The sequence below is a fragment of the Bubalus bubalis genome, chromosome 15 (genome assembly GCF_019923935.1).
Source record: "Bubalus bubalis isolate 160015118507 breed Murrah chromosome 15, NDDB_SH_1, whole genome shotgun sequence".
Classification (NCBI taxonomy): domain Eukaryota; kingdom Metazoa; phylum Chordata; class Mammalia; order Artiodactyla; family Bovidae; genus Bubalus; species Bubalus bubalis.
The window spans coordinates 39,900,189-39,916,078 of NC_059171.1; positions in this window are offsets into that span (position 1 = coordinate 39,900,189).

Below are 15,890 nucleotides of genomic sequence, written 5' to 3' on the forward strand. Positions count from 1 at the left end.
AGAGTCAGACATGAATGAGCAACTGAACTGAACTGAACTGATGATGGGAAGTGAGACTTTAAGTCTTTGCAAAGAACCATTTACCCACCTACATAGCAGCTATAATAAATACCAGGTTTTGAAGCAGCCTATCTAATAAAACATTATAAGGAAAAGATGAACAACTAGTAAACTACAAACTCAAAGGAGGGTGATTTCTATTACCTATGGGATAATAAGAACTGATATTTTTCAATATTTATCCACCTCCAGACATCATGCTAGAAACTTGATAGATTCTTTCTAGTCATAGTCAGTTAATTCCCCACTAAAAGATAAACAAATGAAAGCTAATTGAGGTTAAATACTTCCCAAGGGCTTGAAATTAATAAATAGCAAACTCAATGCATGTAAAATCAGGTCTCATGATTGCAAATTTTGCTGGATATGATATCACTGATGGCATTCCCCATTATTTGGAATTATATGGACAGAAAGAAAAAGTTTTCACTATGCTACCATCTCTACTGTTGATACAAACATCATTGGTATTATAGAAAGCAAAGGCCCAAAGCAAAGAGAAAGAACAAAGGGAGATGCCTTTGTTCTGTAGCCATCCCCAAAAAGAGAAGAAAATTCCAGAAAACAAAATGCATAGATAGTCTTCCTCCCTCTCCACTGTGGCATGTGGAGGTAGAGTGAACTATAAGCCAGTTTGGTTTTCCTAAAAGTATTATTTGGATGTGGGTGTAGGTTGGATTTGACCGCAAATACGGACAAGTGTCAAAATGAAAAGTGCATTCAGGGCATAGAGTGAAAAGCCAAACTGGAAGGATTAGGAGACCCTGAAGATGAGTCGGCAGTGGGAAGTCTTTTATGGAAAAGAAGAAGTCAAAGAGGGGCTTCTCTTGTGGCTCAGTGGTAAATCATTGGCCTGCCAATATAGGAGACACGGGTTCGATCCCTGGGTAGGGAAGATCCCCTGGAGAGGAAATGGCAACCCACTCCAGTATTCTTTCCTGGGAAGTCCTATGGACAGAGGAGCCTGGTTGCCTACAGTCCACAGAGTCCCAAAAGAGTTGGACTAAACAAGAGCAAGAGTCAAAAACAGCATTAGATGGAAAGAGATGTGTTGCTACTCTTCAACCCATTTGGACAAAAAAAGAGAATAAATTCTCACTCTCCTCCATGACATCTGTTCAATCACTGCCCCAAAAAGGAAGAAAGCATTATTTACATGTAATAAGAAAATCAAGTACAGAGCATAATGTTAGTTACTTTTGTACATGTATTCAAGTTCCTCAGTCAAAACAGAGTCATCCCCAGCACTCACTTTTTTAGTTAAATGTTTCAGGTATATCTTTCTCTTAAAGAGTTTAAAATATTTTGGATGGATTCATTCTTATTCCCACACATACACACACAAAGACTGTGGATTGGCCTGGCTGACTCACTACTATTATTCCATGAAGAACTTGAGGTTCCTAATATACATGGGTGGATCAGTAGTAGGTCATGAGCTTTTAGAAATGAAAGGGATGGGCAAAAACAACCTTCATTTGCTAATGATGAAATTCAACTGAGAGAAAGTGAATGATTTCCTGATGGTCCCAGTAGCCTTTAGTAGCAGAGTTGTAATACTTATAATACTGTTGACTCTGACTCCAGGGGTCTTTCTGGTTTTTTTCAGGGGGTTTTAACACACATTCCACCAAGCTTAGAGATAAGCTATGACGGCTACTGCCTCTGCTGGGAGTTGAATGTTAACTGCAGCTAGCAATTCCAGGTTCCCAAGGTGGCATCTGCCCCCAGCAGATGTGTCAGCTGTTAGTGGAAAGCAGATTAACTCAAGCGTCTTTAGATGAGGACTGGGCAACAATTTGTCTTTTCCTTCAAGCAATCTGATTTTAAGTAGACTTCTCCATTTGTAATTCTGCAGCAGATCCATCATGTCTTAATATTATGCTATACGCATCTTATCACTCAAAACTTTCACATTGCAAAAAGTAAAGCAATGAAAAGATGTTAGTTGGATTCCCTGATCTTATTTTATTCCCCCATTATCTGAAAGCACTAACTTTGGATAACGAGAAAAATAATAATTGAAGACCCAGCCGCAGCATGCGTGAGTGCTAAGTTGCTTCAGTTGTGTCCAACTCTCTGCAACCCTATGGACTATAGCCTGCCAGGCTCCTCTGTCCATGGGATTTTCTAGGCAAGAATACTAGAGAGGTTGCCATGCTCTCCTCCAGGAGATCTTCCCAAACCAGGAATTAAACCTACATTTCCTGAAACTCCTGCATTGCAGGCATATTCTTTACCATGGAGCCACCCGGGAAACTCCAGCTGCAGCATACTGAAAGTCAAAATTCTTCAGAACTGGGTGCTGTTTTGAAGGATATAGGATCCACTATTAAAAAATCTCTCCTATATTCATAGTTATTCTTAATGGCTTCATATCTCTCCATAACTTACAGAATTCATCTTTTATTTTTTATTGTGGTAAATATACATAACATAAAATTCAGCATTTTAACCATTTTTAAGTGTATAGTTCAATGGAATTAATACATTTACATTGTAACTGTCACCATTATCCTTCCTCAGGGATTTTTTTTTTCCCCAAATTGAAACTCTGTGCCCATTAAACAATAACTTTCCATTATCTCCTGTGCTCAGTCTCTGGCAACTACTGTTCTACCTTCTCTTTCTATGAATTTGGCTATTCTAGGTACCACATAAAAGAATCATATATGATTTGTTCGTGTCTTCAAGGTTCATCCACATTGCACCATGAGTCAGAATTTGCTTTCTTTTTAGGACTGAATAATATTTCATATCAATAGTATGTATGTACTATGCTGAGCTTAGTCACTCAGTCGTGTCAGACTCTTTGCTACCCTGTGAAGCATAGCCCGCCAGGCTCCTCTGTCCATGGGATTCTCCAGGCAAGAATACTGGAGTGGGTTGCCATACCCTCCTCCAGGGGATCTTCCCAATCCAGGGGTCAAACCCAGGTCTCCTGCACTGCAGGTGGATTCTTTACCATCTGAGCCACCAGGGAAGCCCAAGAATACTGGAATGGTTAGCCTATCCCTTCTTCAGGGAATCTTCCCAACCCAGGAATTGAACCCATGTCTCCTGCTTTGCAAGCAGAGTCTTTACCAGCTGAGCTACCAGGGAAGCCCATGTATGTACTACATTTTGTTTATACTTTTTGGTTATCTTGAATAATGCTGCTATGAGCATGACTGTACAAATATCTCTTAGAGCATCTGCTTTTAATTATTTTGGGTGTATACTCAGAAGTGGAATTGCTACATCATTTGGCAATTCTATTTTTAAAATTTTGAGGAAAAATCACACTGTTTTCCACAGCAGTTGAACAATTTTGCATTCCCTCCATGAGTGTACAAAGGTCCAATTTTTCTCTTACCTACAGCCTCTCCTACAGTTGTAACTTCTGTTTTGGTGGGTTTAAAAAAAAAATAGTCATTTTAATGGGTATAAAATTATATCTCATTTTGGCTGTGACTTACATTTTCCTAATGATTAGTGATATTAAGTGTGTTCATGTGCATATTGGCCATTTATATACACTCTTTGGAGAAATGTTTATTCAAATATTTGCCCATTTTTAAGTTAGTTTTATTTATTGTTGAGACCTAAGAGTTCTCAGTATATTCTGGATATTAACCCCTTATCAGACATATGACTTGCAAATATCTTGTCTCATTCCATGGATTTCTTTCTCACTCTGCTGATAATGTCATTTTGATGTAGTCTAATTTGTCTATCTTTTTATTTATTTTTTTTTGCTACCCGTGCTTCTGGCATCTTTCCAGGGAACCATTGCCAAGTCCAAGATCATGAACATTTGCCCTATGTTTTCTTCATAAAATTTTATAGTTCTTATATGATCTTTTGATCTATTTTCAGTCAATTTTCAACATGGTATAAAGAATCCATCTTTGTTGTTTTGCATTTGAATAGCCAGCTTTCCCAATAACATTTGTTGAAGAAGCTGTCCTTTCCCTGACTGTATCCTTGTCAAAGGTCATTTGACCATATATGTGCGGTTTGTATCTGGGCTTTTTATTCTTCTATTCCATTGATCTATATTTCTACCTTTATGATGGCACCACACTGTTTTAATCACTGTAGTTTGTAGTAACTTTCAAAATTAATGAATATGAAATCTCCAAATTTGCTCCCCCCCTTTTTAAGACTGTCATGGCTATTTGGGTTTCCTCAAGCTTCCACAGAATTTTAGGATGGATTTTTCTGTTTCTGTAAAACCAGTGTTTTCATAGGGATGACATTGAATCTGAAGATTTCTTTGAGTATTTTTGCCATCTTAATAATATTGTTACTTTTTTAATACATGAACACAAAGTGTCTTTCCATTTATTGCTGTCTTCTTTAATTTCTTTCAGCAATATTTTCTAGTTTTCAGTATCTAAATCTTTTGCCTCCTAGGTTAAGTTTATTCCTCAGTATTTTTTATCTTTTTCATGTCTTTTTCATGATATTGTAAATGGAATTGTTTTCTTAATTTCCTTTTCTGATCATTCACTGTTAGTGTTTAAAAGTGCAATTGATTCTTTCACATTGATTTTGTATTCTGAAACTTGGATTTATTTAATAGTTCTAATGTTTTTGGTGTGTGTGTGCTTTAGGATTTTCTACATATAAGAGTTCTCATCTGTGAGCATATAAGGGATCACTTCTTCTTTTCTGATTGGAATGCCTTTATTTATTTACTTTTTACTTTCCCAATTGTTTTGGGTAGGACTTCCAGTACGTGTCGAAGTCTTACCCAAAGAAGCCGTAAAAGTGGGCACCCTTGTCATGCTCTTGACCTTAGTGAAAAGCTTTCCTTGTTTACCAATTAAGTATCTTAGCTGTAGAATTTTTATGTATGACCTTTATTATGCTGAGGCTATTTCTTTTATTATGGAGATTTAAAAATCCAAGGAAAGAACCATTCCTACAAGAGGTTGATTTTGCTTTGGTTTCACTGAATTGAAACCTAGCCATGTCCAATGTATGACTAAGAGACTGGCATAAATTGTACTGGCTGAGACACTTAAACCTGACCTTCAAGGATGGAGTAGGAAAGCATAAGAGGGAAACTTGGGTCCCCTGGACACCACTTTCATTGCTTTGATTAGTGAAGAAGTCTTACCAAAGATGTAATTTTATTCAAGAAGCAGCACTAAGGGTATAGATTTGTCCGAAATGAAAAATTGAATCCCCACACAGGACAAAGAACCTTAATCAATCAAGATACTAGCCTAAAGCTAAGGGAAAATGAATGAGTATTGTAATGAAGGAAGTCATAAATAAACCAGCATATCTAGTGGGAGAAATAACTAGTGGGAGAATTGAAAACTGTAACCTTTACCTATGTTTCTTAGCTTGCTCTGCAGTATAACTAGTTTTGTCTCCACTCCATACTTACACTATAATATTTTATTGTGTTGTATTGAGAGTGTTAAATTTCCATTTGCTTTATAGTTTGTAGCATATCAAAGAATCTTGACCAGATTAGGAGGCAAGGATATTCCATGGTAGACCCCAGTCTTGAGAAAAAATTTAGAAACCACAATCCCTGGGAATGTACTTCAAGCAAAGCTCCATTTGAGAATGGAGAATGGCTATAGCTAAATATACAACTGTAGCATAATAGCATATCAGTATCAATATCGGTTCAGTTGCTCAGTCATGTCCAACTCTGTGACCCCATGGACTGTAGCACACCAGGCTTCCCTGGCCATCACCAACTCCCAGAGCTTATTCAGACTCATGTCCATCAAGCTGATGATGCCATCCAACCATCTCACCCTCTGTTGTCCCCTTCTCCTCCCGCCTTCAATCTTTCCCAGCATCAAGGTCTTTCCCAATGAGTCAGTTCTTCTCATCAGGTAGTACTGGAGTTTCAGCTTTAGCATCAGTCCTTCCAATGAATATTCAGGACTGATTTCCTTGAGGATGGACTGGTTGGATCTCCTTTCAGTCCAAGGGACTCTCAAGTAGCATAATAGCATATAGAGTTGGATTTTCACCACTGCACATAGTTGAAGAGAATGGTAGGTTAAGCGTACCATATTATAAAAATAAACTTAGTGTTGCTCTTCCACTAGGAATTCCCAGTAGACAACACAACTAGCATTGACATCACCAACCAGAAATCCCAATCTCTCTTTCCTTCCCCTGTCCTGCAAACCACAATCACAATCCTATATAAGACTGAGCAAAGGAAAGAAGGAGAAAATAAGACTTATATGATGAAAAATAACTCCCTTCCCTTCCTGAAGCTAAATGTATGTTGGGAGGAGAGGTAATGAGGTGATAGATCTGAGAGAAAGAACATTGAAAAATAAAGGTGGGGGAAACTCAGTTTATATTTAGATCGTCATTGACTCTTTTGCAACCCCATGGACTTTAGCCTGCCAGACTCTGTCCATGGGATTCTCCAGGCAAGAATACTGGAGTGGGTTGCCATTGCCTTCTCCAGGGGATCTTTTCTACCCAGGGACTGAACCTGAATTGGCAGGCAGATTCTTTACCCCTGAGCCACTAAGGAAGCCCCCATATTTAGATTACATTCTATTAAATTAATTTCACTATTCAAGAAACATTTACCAGAGGGAGGGTATGGGGAGGGAGGAGGGAGGAGGGTTCAGGATGGGAAACACAGGTATACCTGTGGCAGATTCATTTCGATATTTGGCAAAACTAATACAATATTGTAAAGTTTAAAAATAAAATAAAATTTAAAAAAAAATAAAAAGAAAGAATCTAAAAAAAAAAGAAAAGAAACATTTACTGAGATCTTAGCTACTGTTCTAATTTCTGAGAATGACAAAAAGAAAAAAATTTAGACAATCAGACAGACAGACCTGTAAGTAAAAAAATTACAACACAATATGATAAAAGGTAGTGGAAAGCAGAGAGGAAAAGGACTCACCACCTGTCCTGCCAGATAAGGGCAGACAGCAAGGCTTCCTGGAGGAGGTGTTACTCAAATACACCTTGAAGAGCAGAAGTTGGATTATGAGACAGAAAAGATAGAAAGGAACATTCTCAGGAGACAAAATAGAGGTAGAGGGAATTTTATGTTTTTAGGAGCCTTTCCTTTATCTATAGAGTTTGAATATTTTCTGAAGGAAAGCTATTGAGACGATTTCAACAGAAGAACAATGTGGTACTCTATGCTTTTCACATAGATCACTCTGGCAGTACTTTTAATATGAATAAGGAAGGTGGTCACTTTACGGAGGGAAATCAATTAAAAAGATGAATCAATAAGCAAGGCAAGGAGGGACCAAGGACTGGACTAATGTAGTGACTGACCTTGAGGCTGAAGTGGAGGAGAGGCAGTTGTGCTGAGAATTAAGAAAGCATCTTTGAAAAGTTTGGAGTTGGAGAGAAGGATGGTGATTCTATGATAGCTCTAATTTTCCTTAAATCAGAAGCTTTTAAAAGGAACAGACTTACTATAACTTCTTGTTCAGAAGCAGAGACATTAATTTCATTGTGGAGTTACCATAGTACATTGGGGAAGACACAGGTTCCAGAGCGACACTTAACATATAAGTTGTGGCTCCCAAGCAGACAGGCTGATGATACTGAAAATGTTTCTCAGCCTCCCCTAGCTTCAGCTTTCTCATGTGCAAAATAGAAATAGTAATGTTTCCCTTATTATTATAAGATCACTAGAAAGATAAAATATGATAGTCCGTAAAATAATTGATACACAGTCTGGTTGGCCCATAGTAGATCCCCACAGAATGTTGGCTTTCTTCCTCTCATTTATTCTTATTATTAATAATGAGGTGTATGACAATAACATGGTCATTTTGCTAACTAAATGTGCTTTTTTAAACATTATAAATAGATTTATATATTTGTATAAGTATGTAATATATATATACTATATATATGGGGCTTCTCAAGTGACGTTAACAGTGAAGAGCTCACCTGCTAGTTCAGATAGATGTAAGAGATGCTGGTTCAATCCCTGAGTCGAGAAGATCACTTGGAGGAAGGCACAGCAACCCACTCCAGTATTCTTGCCTGGAGAATCCCATGGACAGAGGAGGCTGGCAGGTTGCAGTCCATAGAGTTGCATACAGTCTGACACAACTGAAGTGACTTAGCACACGTGCATACTGTATATACATATTATATGTTGTATACTTTATATATAAAATATTTGGCTTTTTATTTTTTTCAAAGCTCCATTTAAAGAAAAAATAACTCTCCTTCAGATAACCCATTATTTTAATCCTCCGAGATATTTTAAAACTATGTCATAGTGCTCAGTTCGTATGCAAAACTGCAATTTTGAGTATGTGTCTCTCTATCTAGAGTGTAAACTCCTGAGCGATTATTAATATATAACATTCCCATTGTAGGGCTTTTGTCATATAATTTTAAAGTCATTTGCTCTACTGACTGACCTAACTGAGCACTTCTCATGTTTTAAATTATATGGAAATGATAAATGCACAGAACTTGAAAGATACTGATACCATGCTCTTTCTTGTTATGTAGTAACAGCTCAATCTCAAACTTTTTGTTTTGTAGTCATCTTGTTTACATGCCTGAACCCCAGTCTAGTCCAGCCCTTGTTCCTGTTGGAACCCATTTTTCTACATCAAAAGTATATCTTTCCAAACTATTGTCTGTAAAAATATGTGTATGTTTATGTGTGTTTGTGTCTTTAAACAACCCACAGTGTGCTCTGGCATATGCATTTTAAAACTGTATCCTGCCTTTAATTCTTTCTCCTAATTCTTTCATATGATTTTATGTTTCTGTACACAACATGTGATCCTAATTCATTCCTGGAAATTGAATTTATTGCTTTTGACTTATGTAAGAAAACTCAAGGTATTGTAGATACTTTATTTTACATATCTTTTTTTTTGATTGGTAGACATTTATGCTTCTCCTTTGCTTTTTCATGCAACATTACCATGAATATATTCATACACATTTAATCAATTTTAGGCTAATCTAATAAGAGAAGTAATTATGCCTCAAAGTATCTGTCAAAGGCAGAATGGGTAAAAAAAGAATGGAAAGGGCTTTTCTGTTTCTTTTCTGTTTTTCCTTATATAATTATTTTCACAGAGCCCACCAAAGTGATAATGTTTCTATCAGCAGGCAAGAAAAGCAAGAGAATTTATAGAATTTATCCATAAGAAATAGTACCTCAGTGGAGGAAGGTGGCACAGGAATTATATCTCCCTTGATAATCAGTATGCACTCCTGTGCAGAAATAATCCAGTTGATATTTTTCTTTTTTTAAGAAGCATCTACTACATAAGAGCTTCACAGAGGTAAAAACAGAGGTAGCAGAACAGCAATAAATATACGAAACTTTTCTATCATCATGAAGACATCTGATGCTGCTTTTTATAGACACACCAATCTTTCTCCCTACCAGGGATCCTCTCAGACACCTGACAACCATGAGTCTGTTTTCCATCCCCACAATCTTGTCTTTTTGAGAATGTTATATAAAAGGAAACTTACAAATGGAATGTTATGCAAATGATTTTTCACTCAGCAAAACCTCCTTGAGATCCACCCTAATTTTACACATCAGTTTGCTCCTTTTTATTTGTTCCTTTTTATTGATGAGTGGTATTTGATAGAATAGTTACACCTTTGTCCAATGACCATTTACTCACAGAAGATCATTTGGGTTGTTTGTGAGCCAGGGCTATTACAAATAAAGCTGATGTGCTCCATGCTTAGTCGCTTCAGTTGTGTCCGACTCTTGACAACCTTATGAATGGTAGCCTGCCAGGCTCCTCTGTCCATGGGAGTGTTAAGGCAAGAATACTAGAGTGGGTTGCCATGCCCTCCTCCAGGGGAACTTCCTGACCCAGGGACCAGATTTGTGTCTCCTGCACTGCAGATGGTTTCTTTACCACTGAGCCATCAGGGAAGTCCAAAATAACGCTACTATGAACATTTGGGGAAAAAAAAAAAAAAAAAAGTAGAAGTAGCAGGCTCACATGGGAAAGAATCTGTCTACAATGCGGGAGACCTGGGTTCAATCCCTGAGTTGGGAAGATCCCCTATAGAAGGGAACAGCAACCCACTCCAATATGCTTGCCTGAACAATCCCATGGACAGAGGAGATTCGTGGTGTCAAAGAGTCAGACGCAACTGACTAACACTTTCACTCTCAGAAACAGTGGAGATTTTAGAACTATGTTGTCCAACAGAGTAGTCAGAAGCTCCGTAATGGCACAGCACTTGAAATGTGATTACTGTAACTAAGGAACTGGATTTTTAATTTGAGTTTGAATTAAATTGAATCAAAATGTTAAAACTGACCGTTTTAAAATTGATTTAATTATTAGAAGATTTTTAAGTATGTTTGGAACAACTTGAGTGTATAAATCTACTTTCTCAGCTATATGTCTATCTTAATACAGATCAAGTATTTCCAATGAAATTTAGCTTCCAAGATTAGTTGCACTGAAGTGTAATATACACACCAGATTGCCAAGAAAAAAATGTTAAATATACCATTGCTAATTTTGTGTGTTGATATACATGTTGAAATGATGTTATTTTGGATGTGTGTATGTGCTCTGGCGCTCAGTCATGTCCAACTCTTTGCAACCCCATGGACTGCAGCCTGCCAGGTGCCTCTGTCTGTAGAATTTTCCAGGTAAGAATATTGGGAGTGGGTTGCATTTTCTTCTCCAGTTGATCTTCCCAACCCAGGGATCAAACCCACAACTCCTGCATTGAGAGGTGGATTCTTTACCATCATGCCACCTGGGAAGCCCATTATTTTGGATATATAAGGTTAAATAAAATATGGTATTAATTTAGTTCATATATTTCTTCTTATTTTTAAAAGCAGCTACTGGAAAATTTAAAATATTATATGTGACTCACATTTTATTTTCATTGGACATACTGTATTAGAAGATATATTATAAAAACAGCTAATTTTCCTGGTGAGAAAAACAACCTTCAGAAAGTTTAAGTGACTTATCCAAGATCAAACAGCTGGTCAGAAGCACGATTAAGTTTGAGAATTTCTGACTTCCAGTCCAAATCTCCAGAAAATGCCTTGAAGGTTAGCTTGATAATGATATACTCAACTAAGTCTGAATGAATTTTTAAAAAAATCAGTACGAACTCTCCAATGATGTTGCTCTGTCTTTAGTTTTTTAAAATATCAAAGAGTAATTCTCAGGAGAAACATCCATGTTATGTTGTAATTATGTTTAATTTTAATTTCTATTGGAGAAAGTCCTATACTGATTTAATGTTACATGAATTTGGGCTAGTTCAATGGATTTGTGAAGGTTTTCTTTGCCTAGATGATAGTCTTTTTTATTTTTATTTTTTAATAAAAAGAGAACTTTATTCTTTTTTCCTTTCATCTGGAAAGTGACTGTAATTTTTTGGTGTTGGCTGCCTGTTATTGCTATTGTATAACAGTCATAAGTGGAAGAATTACCCATTGACAAATATACTGCAGTCTTCATAATGTCCACAATGACTCATACCATCAATATAAAATGGCTAACTTTTGCATTTCTAAGATGCAGCAAAATACAACTTCCCTAAATATTCATAGTTCCACTCCAGGTAACATCAAATTTGCCACAAGATTACATACAGAAGTGCTCTATTAGTTTTGTAATTTGCAAGGTTTCTGTAATCTTCCGTTTTATTATTTCTCTTGCTTGCTCTCCACCCACCAAAGAAAATCTAGCTGAAACTATACCCCAAGGTCTGCTGAATGTTTCAATTAGAAAAACTCACTGCTGGAAACTGCTTTAATAATACTTAGACCTAAGGGGAAAAAGAAAGAGAGAGAAAGGTGACAAGGAGTCGAAATTTTCAAGCCTATAGAGAGACTTGCCGTGAAAAAAACTAAGACTGACAACCAGAACTTTCAGAATTAACAGACAAAATCCTGGATACAGTGATTATGCATGCATGCTAAGTCACTTCAGTCGTGTCTGACTCTTTTCGACCCTATGGACTATAGTCCGCCAGGTGCCTCTGTCCATGGTATTCTCCAGGCAAGAATGCTGGAGTGGATTGCCACGCCCTTCTTCAGGGGATCTTCCTGGCCCAGGGAGCGAACCGCCATCCCCTGCATCGGCATTTGGGTTCTTTACCACTAGTGCCACTTGTGACTATAGTTCTAATATTAATGTAAAAGCTTTCATATGACAAAACATGCACCTAAACAAAATATTTGGTTAAAGGTCGAGTTGATCATTTATACACTAAAATCTAAAAACGCTTCCTTCTGACATAGTAGTTGTGGCAGAGATGTTTAATGATTGATGAGTGCATGTCCATGTGCTTTTCCACATCTCCTAACTCTTTGCAGTTAGGTGAGGTCACATGACTGATTCTATCATAATGGGCTGTGAGTAGAAATGATGTGTGTCAATGGCATAGCAAGTCATGTAAGAACTGGGAAGTGAGAGTCATGGTTTGTGTTGAGGATGTCTATTTAACTAAGCCGGAACTGCGTTTTAAAAAATTCCCATCCCTGTGTGATTCTGAGTTAGAGTTGGCCCAAAGAGAAATTCACACAAAGGTTCAGAAGCCAGAAGTGAATTTCCATCTAAGGGTCTTTGTGATTAGATGGCAAAAGATTGATGAAGAAGGGTCATAGTTTTCAGCTTTGTTCTTACTCTTCACCCACTATGCTCATCTCTTCTTTCTGACCACTGAGAGTGAAGGCAAACCAGGTTCACCAACAAGGACAGAAGCAGAAGGCTCTTGTATGCTCCTCCACTGGCAGTTCTTTGTAGCCCTAACCTGATCACGAGATACCCTTGGATTGCCACATTCAATTGCAAGCTCCTCCTTGTCCGCATATGCCAATGCATAACGTAGGATTGTTGTTGGTTGTTTAGTCATTAAGTCGTGTCCGATTCTTTTGCAACTCCATGGACTGTATCCCTCTAGGCTCCTCTATCCATGGAATTTACCAGACAAGGGTTTTGGAGTGGGTTGCCATTTCCTTCTCCAGGGTATCTTTCCAACCCAGGGATGGAACTAGCCATCTCCTGCATTGCAGATGGATTCTTTACCACTGAGCTACCTGAGAAGCTCTCTAAGGTAGGATTATTTGGTTTTATTTTTCCTCCGATTTTCTACATCTACTTCTCACATACTTCTTTCTCCAGCTCCTCCCATATCTTCCAAAAAATGTGTAAGGACCCATTCCTTTGAAAGTCCCCTATTCCACGATACTCAAGCAATGGATTCCTGTCTGATACAGTAATTCTTTGACTCTACTTCTCCATTACCTCAGTCACTCTGGAGGCAATATGTTGAAATGATACAGCAACAACATCACAGCCATCAAGACTGATGAACATGAAGCATAGTGCCTCTTGAGTGTGAGGCTCATGGTTCTATTTCCATTCTTTTGGTGGTTAGCTTTAAAACTTTATAAAACATCCTTGACAAGTCTAAATTTAGTTGATCTCTTTCTATGGCTTAAATAATTAAAATAATTTTAGAATATCAATTCTTCTGCACTCAGATTTCTTTATGGTCCAACTCTCACATCTCTACATGACTACTGGAAAACTATATCTTCGACTATACAGACCTCTGTTGGCAAAGTGATATCTCTGCTTTTTAATACACTGTCTAGGTTAGCCATAACTTTTCTTCCAAGGAGCAAGCGTCTTTCAATTTCTTGGCTGCAGTCACCAACCTCAGTGATTTTGGAGACCAAGAAAATAAATCTGTCACTGTTTTCATTTTCCCCCCACTCATTTGCCATGAAGTGATTGGACCAGATGCCATGATCTTAGTTTTTTGAATGTTGAGCTTTAAGCCAGTTTTTTTTTTTCACTCTCCTCCTTCTACTTCATCAAGAGGCTCTTTAGTTCCTCTTTGTTTTCTGCCATTAGGGCAGTATCATCTGCATATCTGCGGTTGTTGATATTTCTTTTTTTATTTTATTTTATTTTATTTTTAAACTTTACAAAATTGTATTAGTTTTGCCAAATATCAAAATGAATCCGCCACAGGTATACATGTGTTCCCCATCCTCCCAGCAGTTTGATTTCAGCTGTGAATAATTCATCCCAGCATTTCACATGATGTACCCTTCATATGTTAAGTAAGCAGGGTGACAATATACAGCCTTGATGTATTCCTTTCCCAATTTTGGACCAGTCCTTTGTACCATATCCAGTTCTGTTGCTTCTTGACCTACATACAGATTTTGCAGGAGGCAGGTAAAGTGGCCTGGTATTCCCACTTCTTAAAGAATTTTCCACAGATTGTTATGATCCACACAGTCAAAGTCTTTAGCATAGTCAGTGAAGGAGAAGTAGATGTTTTACTGGAATTCTCTTGCTTTTTCTATGATTCAGTGGATGTTATAATTTGATCTCTGGTTCCTCTGTCTTTTCTAAATCCAGCTTGAACATCTGGAAGTTCTCAGTTCATGTATTACTGAAGCTTAACTTGAAGAATTTTGAGCATTACTTTGTTAACATGTGAAGTGAGGCAGTTGTATTAGTTTGAACATTCTTTGGCATTGCACTTCTTTGGAATTGTATTGAAAACTGACCTTTTTCCAATCCTGTTTTCAATACTGATTTTTCCAAATACTAGATCCCACGTGTCACAGCTAAGACTCAGCAAGCCAAATAAATAAATAAATAATTTGATTTTTAAAAAGTCAACTATTGATCCATGCTGCAACATGGATGTATTTTGCCAAGTGTAAAAAGCCTGATCAAATGTTTACATGCTGTGCAATTTTATTAATTTAACGTTTTAGAACAGGAAAATTCTAAGGAAGCAACATAGATCAGCTGCTGTCAGGGCTTAAGGCTGAGGAAAAGGGTTGTCTACAAAGGGAGAACAGCCAGTGGAAATCTGGGGGATGATGGAAATGTTCTGTATCTTCTCTATGGATAGGGTTCTGCACATGTATCGAAACCCATAGACTAGAGAAAGCAAAAAGCAAGTTACTATATAAAAATTGAAAAGAACACATTTGAGTCAGTCCTAATGAGGTGAACGAACCTAAAGCCTATTATACAGAGTGAAGTAAGTCAGAAAGAGAAAGACATTATTGTGTATTAATGTATGCATATGGAATCTAGAAAGATGGTACTGATGAACCTATTTGCAGGGCAGCAATGCACACGCAGACATAGAGAGTAGACTTGTGGACACAGTGAAGGAAGGAGAGGGTGGGATGAATGGAGAGAATAGCATGGAAACATATACATTACCATTTGTAAAATAGATAGCAAGTGGGAATTTGCCATGTGACACAGGGAGCTCAACCCAGTGCTCTATGACAACCTAGAGGGGTGCGATGGGGTGGGGGATGGGAGGGGTTTCAGAAGGGAGGGGACATATGTATATCTGTAGCTGATTCATGCTGATGTATGGCAGAAACCAACACCATGTTGTAAAGCAATTATTTTCAAATTTTAAAAAAATGAAAAAAGAAGATAAACTTTGAAATATTTTAAAGTATTTTAATAGCGAAAAACATCAATATTTGACAAATCTGGTGTAATAGTAAGAACTTAATTATAATCCTCTCTCCAAATATAAAATTAAGTTGTATTGTTAGAGTCAGGTTACTGGTCACTGGGTGGGGTAACAAATGAATCTGTGGGGGTGCTGACTTTAGATAATGCTTTATGAAATGTAATTGAGCTATAGAGTAGAGATTTGTACTTGTAACTTGTATTATTGTAACTTGATGACAAAATGGAGTAATCACACTTCAGGCATACAAAATGGAGTCGAGTGGTCAGTGAGGTTCTGGTCTCAGAAACAAATATCTCTGCTCTACTAAGAACTTGAACTTTCTTTGAACTGTACCAGACCCAAGTACACCATTAGCTTTA